We start from the raw sequence: 9,735 nt of genomic DNA on the forward strand, positions 1-9,735 counted from the left end.
ATATGTGCAATGTGATTTCCCGAGTTATTATGATAATGGAGCTATACCTTTGACCATGAAGTGAATGACTAAGCATCACTTTGGTATTGGTATGTAGCCTTTGGCCATGTAGAGCATGTCTCGTATCACTTTGATATTGGCTTTCTGCCTTTGGCCATGTAGAGAATGGCTCGTATCACTTTGGTATTGGCAGAATGCTAGGTAGGGCTAAAAGCCTGTATATTCTAGCAAATTAATAATCAGAAATCGTTTATCTTCTATGCCACTTGGGCTGAAGTCTTATTGATATATATCATGTTGAAATTGTTGGATTTCATTGATTGTAAATCTTTGAATCAGATTATTGGTTGATATGGAAAGTCTGTCATATGATACTCATTTGCTTTTGTTGTTCTTTGTCCCTCTTTGCTTCTGTCATATATATATATATATATATATATATATATATATATATATATATATATATATATATATATATATATATATATATATATATATATATATATATATATATATATATATATATATATGGCATAACGTTATATTGTAACTGTTATTGAACTCACTAAGTGTCACCTGCTTATCCTTCTCAGTGATTAATTATTGCAGGTGATAAGCATCCAGTATAGTTATGTATTGTTAGAAGGTATAGAATAGATAATATTATAACTTTTGTACTTAGTGTATAAATTGCTGGGAAGTTACGTAATATATAAAACTCTGTAAAAATTCTTAATAGTTGGTTTGTATCCAGTCTTTTGGTAAATATCCAGACTTCTGTAAATTATATTATGAATATGCATGTAGTATGTTTGGAGTAATAATATTGTAAAGTTTATAGAAGGGGTTCTTTCACGACATCACACCTAAAAATATGAAAACGAGGAGTCGATTACGCGCGATAATCACGCCTAAAATCAGAAATCGATTGCCCCAAGTCTTGCAAGCTAACGGAAAAAAATGTTCTTTTAAGAAGCTACATTTTTATTCTTTGGTTATAAATCAAATCCCTTAAATCCCATACTATGAAATCTAAAATTACTACCCGAAATCAGAAAAATAAATCTTATTCTTTATGTTTTGATTCATTTCTTTCAAAAATTCTGAATGCTTAGTTGGTAGATTGTCTAGTGTAGTCGTGTATGGCTGGTCTATGATGGTTTTTGGAATCTCAAATCTAGAAAGAGGAATCCTTGTCACTTTTCTAGTTTTATGATTTTGATTTTATATGTTGTTCAAATGTTATGATTTTTATTGTAACACTTGAATCCTGGTATGTTTCACTATTGCCCTTGTGTTATTTAAAAGTTACATTTTGTTCCTTGTGTAGTGCACCGGGCATACCACATGGTACTATTGGCATACAAGTTGTGAAGCGAGTATGCGGGGCGTACCTCATGGTACGCTTAGCGTACTCATGTGAGGCCATTGTGGGGTTTCGGATACGTACACGGGGCGTACATCCATGTACGCGGGCCGTACGTATGGATTCTTGAAACCCTAATTTTCGGGGTTGGACACTATATAAACACATTTATGGCTCATGAAACACTCATTTCTCAGCCTCCACTGACCTTATAGCCTCATATTCAAAACCCTAAACCTCTCATTTGTGTTTTGAGCTTATTCTGTCCATTTTGGTGTACTTTGGTTCATAATCTAGAAGAAGGATCTTAGTGCAAGTTTGTTGATCAAGGAAGAGCTTGTGGATCCTGATTCTCTACTTCATTTCCAGCTTGTTTGAGGTAAAAAGCTATGACCTTGATCTTAGAAGTTTAGATCTAGCTTATATGAGTTTTGGACCATTTTTGGTCCCCATGAATGAGATCTACTGGTTTGATACCACTCCAGGAGCTATGAGTTTCCACTCTTGGTGTTTCTAAGGTTCAAGGTCCATAAAGTTGGCACCTTTAGGGTTTAGAATCACCCATGCATGAGATTATATCCATTTAGTGAAAGTAAAGTGCTATATCTTGAAGTTGGGTCCTTTTGGGGCATGCAAAGTCACCAAGTCAGTGACTTTATGGCTCTAGACACTTATTAGGATTCAGATCTATGGTTTGGACTTCTGGACTTAAGCATTAAGTTCTTAAGGAGGATTTTGGCTTAATGGGTGAGTACACTGGGCATACAAATCTGTACGCACGGCATACAAGCCATATAGCGTAAACGCTTAACGTACAGCTGAGTACGCCCCGCATACTCAGTCAGATGGGTTTTGCATTTTGGGCTTCGAGTTTGTGCTTTATTTTGGTCTTGGGTGTTTGAGTTCTTATTTCCCCATCTTAGTGCAAGTGTTTTGGACTAGGAAAAATTGTTGGGCTTTAGGGTAAGGCCCATGTAGGGGTTTGGGACCAATTTGGAAAATTCGGCCATAAATGGGCCTTGGATGATTAATTGGTTTTGGATCTTTTAGATTGTGAGTTTGGGCCTTAGTCTTGGACCAAACTAGGCGAGGGGTAAAATGGTCTTTTTACCTCAAGTATGGATTGTTGGATATGGATTGGAACCCAAATGTTAATTGGGTGTTATTTTGTATCGATAGCTCTGGGATTCGTCGGACCAGCAGCCAGGGATTTTCAGTGAGATTCAGCAGTCGAGGTGAGTTTCCTCACTGGGTTTAGCGGGTCTAAGGCACCAATGTCGGCGCTTATTGTTTATGTGAGGATGCTAGGAGTCTGCGTGACCCTTGCATGTGATATGTGCTGCTATGTATATCGGGCGGGGCCCGATGACTAAAATGTATGTTATTGTTTTATGATCATTGTATGTGTTAGCAAGATTATGTGATATATATTGTATGTGTATAGTGGGCGGGGGCCGATGTCAGGTGGGGCCTAAGAATAACAGATTTGTATACCGATCGGGGCTCGATGTCGGGCAGGGCCCGATGGAGGGCGGGGGCCCATTATGTGATTTATTATGTATGGTACGGGGTAGTTTGGGGAACTCACTAAGCTTTGTGCTTACAGTTTTTAGTTTATGTTTCAGGTACTTCTGGTTCCAAGGGGAAGAGCTCAGGACGACTGCATCGCACACACCACATAGTTCCGCTTTTGTGATTTACTCTGATTGATATGATTTTGATACACTTAGTTTCACTTGGATTATATTGATGATGTTTTTGGAATGTTATTTTATTTAAATCAAAAATGAAAATTTTGGGTCATATTTTTGGGACGTTTCAAGTTGGTATCAGAGCCTTAGTTTGTGGGATTCGGGCACACTCTCGTGTGTGTCCGAACTCAAACTGAGGGTTTGGTAGAATTTTCAAAAAGGAAATGTTTTATAAAAAGGATTTTAATAAAAGAAAAAGGGTGTGGTGCATGGAATCGACCGAGCTCAAGTAAGTTTTCCCAAATTACCCATACATGTTATTTGATATGATTTGATCTGTGAATCGCATGCTAGTTAGGGCTAAGGACTGCTTAGTTTTGCATGATAAAATGCTAGGAGAGATGCCTTTGTATGCCTATTATATGAGCTTGTAGACTTTCATGCTAGTACTGATTATTCAGTGATAGGATGGCTTGATTAGATTATGCTTGGTTCTAGTTACTTGATGTCTGAATGTTGCTTGGTGTGTGCTTTCTAGGAGTTCTAACTAACTTTAGTTAACTAGTACGCGGATATGCTAAGTTACTTTCTATGGGAACTAAACAATTTTAGAAGGTTAGGTTTTAACTTTATTGCAAAACTCTTGTTTGAGTCCAACCGTTGTAGTGTGAGACCTCTCATTCGAAGAATTATCTGGTTTTAGTGGTATGTAATTATATTTGTAAGCTAGTTAGAGGGAGTTAGCGGGATTTCCTTCTACAGCTGATGGAGGAGAGTGGTGTGGAGTTTGCCCAAGGAGAAACCTAAGATAAGATCTACTGTTGGGAGCCTTATCTGTGGGGGAAAGTTGTATGGATACCAAGTAACTGGGTTGATTCAAGGCAATTCTTGAGGGAAGTACGGATAGATGTGGAAGGTAGTATGGGCCCGTACTACTGGAAGCAGAGGATCCATATTTGGTTCAAAGAGAGTTGCGATGAAACCAGGGAGCTTGTGGAGTTGTGATTCCCTTGATATACATATATATATATATATATATATATATATATATATATATATATATATATATATATCAATGCGTATTCTGATGGTTTATATGGTCTATTTTCAGTATGGTAACATTGTGAGGCAGACCAGTTGGCAGTTCTGGTGCTGGAGAGAGCTCGGGCTCAGGTTCTGGATCCGGGTAGCTAGATGAGCAGACGATGGAGTTCATCTCGTCTGAGATTATGCGCAGTATTCTTCATCAGACTCCTGTGATCTTTGGCACGGTCAAGGAGGGTATTCTGGAGATTCTGGATGAGCGGTTGAGCGCCTTTCGCTCTGAGATGACAGCTTTGGTTGGTACGCGTTCATTGACTTTCAGGGAGTTCCGGGCATGTAGAGATCCAGAATATCACGGGGAGAAGGACCCCATAGCGAGCAGGAGGTGGTTAGCAGATGTTGCTAACGCCTTCCGCACCAGTCGTTGCCCCGAGGGGGGATAGGGTCAGACTAGCTTCCTTCCTTTTGAAGGATAGAGCACGAGACTGGTGGGAGGAGGTAGGACGTGCAGTGAGTGATGATGTTGTTGATGTGATGACATGGGATGATTTGTCGACCAGGTTCCGAGCTGAGTTTGCACCAGTGATTAAGGTGCAATAGTTGGCACAAGAATTTTAGGATCTCCGCCAGACTATGGAGATGGTAGTTGAGATCACCGTGATTTTTAAGGGAGATGGCACTTCTGGTTCCGCAGTATGTGGCTGATGAGGAGATGAAGAAGGACCGATATCATGAGATGCTGAGGCGTGACATTCGACAGTTTATGAGCCAATCCAGCTGCAAGACGTTGGAGGATATGATAGCACGAGACAGGGAGAGGGAGATTGATCTGGAGATGGAGAAAAAGAGGAAGCCAGATTTTATGCCAAGTGCTGAGGGTTCGGGCAAGAGGCCCACGGTATCTGAGTCTAGATCGAGAGGCCATCAGGTCCGGAGCTGTTGCGGGAAGTGCGGTAGGACGCACGAGAGACCGTGTAGGGTTGGTGGATCTGGTTGCTGTTGGATTAGTGTCTAAGCCCATAACTATAATTGGTATGTACTTGACCCAACTTGGTATGGTCCATTTGGGTTGCACTTCACCGGAACAATTTATATGGATAGTCTTTTGAGAATAATATGTTTATGATTTATATTAATATATTATAAGTTCTAATATATTAATATGGAATCATATTATTTAATTAGTGTTGATCAAGAATTAATTTAGAATTAATTTAGTGATCAAAAAAGAACTAATTAAATATGGACTCTTATATATATAGCATGGGCCAAGTTCATTTAGGTTGGGCTAAGCTTGCATAGATGGTCCATGGAGTTTTTAACCCATGTAGCCTATGGAAATGAAAGGTCATGGGTATTAGGGTTTACATGAATATAACCCTAATCCTCCATACTATATAAAGAGATCTGTGCCACATGAAATGGCACTAGTGTGTATGTAAACAAGAGTGGGCCAATTTCTAGTGCGCTTACTATTCTCTTAAGTTTTCCAAGGTGGTTTTGGTGATTTGTGATTCTATTTGAGGCTTCCACACTATTGGGGCTAAGTTCTTAAAGATCAAGACTTCAAGATCAATCAAAAGGTATGTTATCTAACTAGGCTTTTATAGTATAGTTCCTTCATATTATGCTAGTTAGGATAAAACCTTTGAATAATGAATATTTGCATGTAAAATAGAGAAAACATAGATCCAAGGTTTATAGGGTTGCATGTACACCATAGGAGTGTTAGAATGCTTAAAACCCTTCAGTGGTATCAGAGCCTAGGCTTGTTTTCGATTATACTTAATGCACATTGCTGAAAAAGCTGAAAAAAATCGATTTTCTGGTTGTCTGGGCACTGGACTCGCCGAGTCCATGAAGAAATTAATCCTACTCGTCGAGTAGGTTCATACACTCGACGAGTAGGAGCCCCTAACATCATATTTTTGAGTTTTAAAGATGGAATTGGTCTAGAATCATTACCTTAAACTGTTTTGAACTTATAAAACCTGTTTTTGATGTGGTAATGATTATGGTAAACTAATTTCAAAGTTATTATCAAAATTTCAAGTTTTAGGTGTGTTTTTATGATTCTTGAAATTGTTGATATGATTATTCATACACTTATGAGTTTTAGTAGATCATAGGAATTATTTGAAAAATTGTTTGTTAGTTAATTCTTGATCTAAATGTTTTAATGGAGTCCATAATTTGTCCTCAAGTTATGGATTACCAAAAGTTATTTCTTTTAAAGATCCTTTAAAATGCATAGGTTACAAAAAATTGAAGAGTCTTTTGTTTTATGAACTCCATAACTTGCCCTCAAGTTATGGATGTTCAAGAGTCTCTTCATTACAGTTTTTAAAACCTTAATTAAACTCATAAGTTATGAAAATCCAAAAGTTTTTGGAATAGTTTCAAAACTTGCGCTCAAGTTTTGGAATTTGTAAAGTCTCACACACACTTTAATTCCAAACCCTAGAGTTTTAAAAGTTAAAATTCAACCCTTATACTTTATAGTATTATAAGTTAATAATATATATATATATATATATATATATATATATATATATATATATATATATATGTATAAGAGCAAAGTCAGTCTTACCGTTAGTAGGACTCATTCACGAAGCCGGTCTATAAGGGGGGTATAAGGTTACTGCCTATAAAATGGCATTTTAATGGGTGTCCACTCTCACCCACCGCTTCCTTGACTGGTGGAGGGTCGTTAGCCAAACGGGTAGGAAAATGACTATAATTTTCGTTATAAGTATAATGATAAATATAAAGTAACTAAACCTTTTATAAATTCCCAATCTTAGTTACTTTAGGAAAATGTGAATTTGATGCTAACCCATGAAATTACACTTTGCACTTTGCTTAAGTCGTTAGTGGAGCGCGTGTGGTTAACCGGCATGCTAACTTGGATTTAACAATGTAGGTAAAGGGTAACTTAATGTTTATCATAGGATCGGTGGAGCGCGTGTGGTTAACCGGCACATCCATTAAGTGATAAATATTAAGGGTACCAAGTATATTTGCATGGTTATTCACCCCTTGTTTTGTGATCCTCGACATCCCAGTCATAAAACTTGAGAGAGCACAATTGAGATTGAAACATGCCATTGAAAAGTTCAATAAATCTCAAAAGATCTAGGAGTTTCAAATCCAATTAAAACCTAATATTTTATTTCGTTTTTCATGGTGGAAATTGGTGAATCGTTATTCGCCTACCTTCAAATATTTTATAGCTTGGATTACGACATCCCTCTTCCAAGTTATTAAATATTGTGTTGGGTCCTAGCCTTAATCTTTCATGTTGGGTGTTATATTAAGGACCTTAAATCAACTAACTTGAATTTCTCCCATTGTAGATGTCTGGTTCAGACAATTATGATCTTCCCAAATCTTTTGGCACAAGCTTGCCTAATGAAGATGATATCATGCGATTGGTTCATGGAAATCATACTTCTCTTCCTCCACCTCCTCTATTTATTCTCCCTAACCCACAAGCTCGAAGACTTGAAAAGTTCAAGGTCACTCAAGCCCTGCTGGCAATGACACATAAAGATGGAAGACCTGTGTGCACTCATGTCTTAGGAATGAAGTCACAGATTGACAGGTTGAGAATGTTGGGTGTCGTTGTTCCAAGGAAGTTGGCTATTGACTGGGTTCTTCAGTCTCTTCCTGAGTCATATAGTGTGTTTATTAAAGACTACTATGTGACAGATCACGACATGACCCTAATAGATCTTTCTTATTTTCTTGTTGATGTTGAATCAACAATGATTTGGCGCAATGGTCAAGCAAATATGGGTGGAAGATCTATTTCTCAAACTTCCATGGACATTGACAAGGGTAACATTGGAAGTCCAGAAAAGCTTTCTCTTCCCAATGGAAAGGGATCGGCCTTGGTCAACCCGGTTGACCAGAAGGTAAAGGGAAAGTCTATGTATGTGATAGACCCGTGTACCATTTCCGAAGAGTCTATATGTTTTCATTGTCAAGAGAAGGGGCATTGGTTGCGAAGCTGCCCTAACTACCTGAAAGATCTATGAGAAAAGGAAGAATCAAAAAGTTTGACTCTGATTCAGGTAAGTCCACTATCTAACTCTGTTAAGTTCCTAATTGATGATTCTTAATACATGATGTGACTAGTTTGCATTTTGTGTGGCAGTATCAAGAAAAGGGAAGGAAGCTTAAAAGAAGAGTATGCTGAATCTGATCGCGAAGATGGATTTCAATCGCATGGTTCGAAGATCGGATTCTTGAGCTACTACTTAGGAGTTATGATAGATTGCTAGGAAATATGTAATATCATAAATTTTCTTTTAAAGTTGCATTATAAGGAAAAGTTTTTCCGCATTTTATAAATAAATAAAATTTTGTTTTACTTCATTTTATATCTCCTTGCAATAGCATTTATGGAAAATTGATATTTGTATGTTTCTAGAAATATTGGAAATATGAATTTGATTCTTTCATTTGTGGTAGTGTCTAAATTTACCAAATAAGGAAAGATTCTCATCACCCAAGTTTCAATTGGACCGAAACTTGGAATCATGCAAGTTGTATAGTATGATGAATGAGAATTTTCATCTTTGGAAAATTAAGACTAATTCCTTGTTCACATGTATATGTGAGTCAAGTGAAGGACTAAGGGATCGAGTACACATTCTTGTGCACTGGTCAAAGTCCACCACAAAAGATCGATAAGACTATTCGTCATGATTTACTAAAGTTTAGTAAATATGGTTATACTTACAAGTTTAAGTATAATTCTGAAGCATTGGAAAAGTTTCGATGTATGGTAGAACGAATGAGAAGAATCAAATTTGGCAGAAAGATAAAAAGTTTCTCAAATATGAAAAGATGGGAGAGTACTTTAGTATCATGTTTTATGATCATCTTAATGATTGTGAGACCATATCACAATTCATCCTCTAAGGACATCTTAGTGCATTCTTATGGCTAAGAAGAGGATCCATGAATTGTTGAAGTGGTTAAATCAAGAAAATGAGTCATACTTCGTTCCAAAACAATTCTTAGAGTTATACTCCAAGATTGTAACTTGAGTGACATATCTTAAAAAAGGTTTATAACACTTGTTAAATGTAAGAGTAAAATGTTTTCTACTCTTGTACATTTGAAATTGGTAAGTTGTGATGTTTTGGATAAAACAAAGACCAACTAAGGCCAATTGTGTGAAGTGTTTGCCTTGATAAGAATCTGCAGTATCTATTGAATATTTGTTTGTCAAGGAATGGGTCTTGGCAAGAGAGTCTCATATGTCAAGAGGACAGTGGGAGTCTAAAAGATCCTGAAAGAGTTTCAAGATCTAATCAGGAATAAAAACCTGTAGTTTATCACTAGCACACGTCTTGAGGTTTATAACCTATCGTGTTTACACATTCTTATTTCTAATCAACAATGTACTTTGAATATGAGACTTCGTTTCCATGGAGTTGATCTCCATTGGAATACTCTGTAATGACTGTTGACAAGTCTTTGTGACTTTGTGCATAATCATTACAAGAGAATCAGTGCATATAAGTTTAAAATCTATCAGATTTCGGTACATGGTAGGAATTTGGAATTCTTACATTTACGGTAAGGATTTGGGATTGTGAAATGAGAATCATTGGAATT

This window comes from Lactuca virosa, chromosome 6 (assembly GCF_052849685.1).
Source record: "Lactuca virosa cultivar CGN04683 chromosome 6, Lactuca_virosa_CGN04683_v6, whole genome shotgun sequence".
Taxonomy (NCBI): Eukaryota; Viridiplantae; Streptophyta; class Magnoliopsida; order Asterales; family Asteraceae; genus Lactuca; species Lactuca virosa.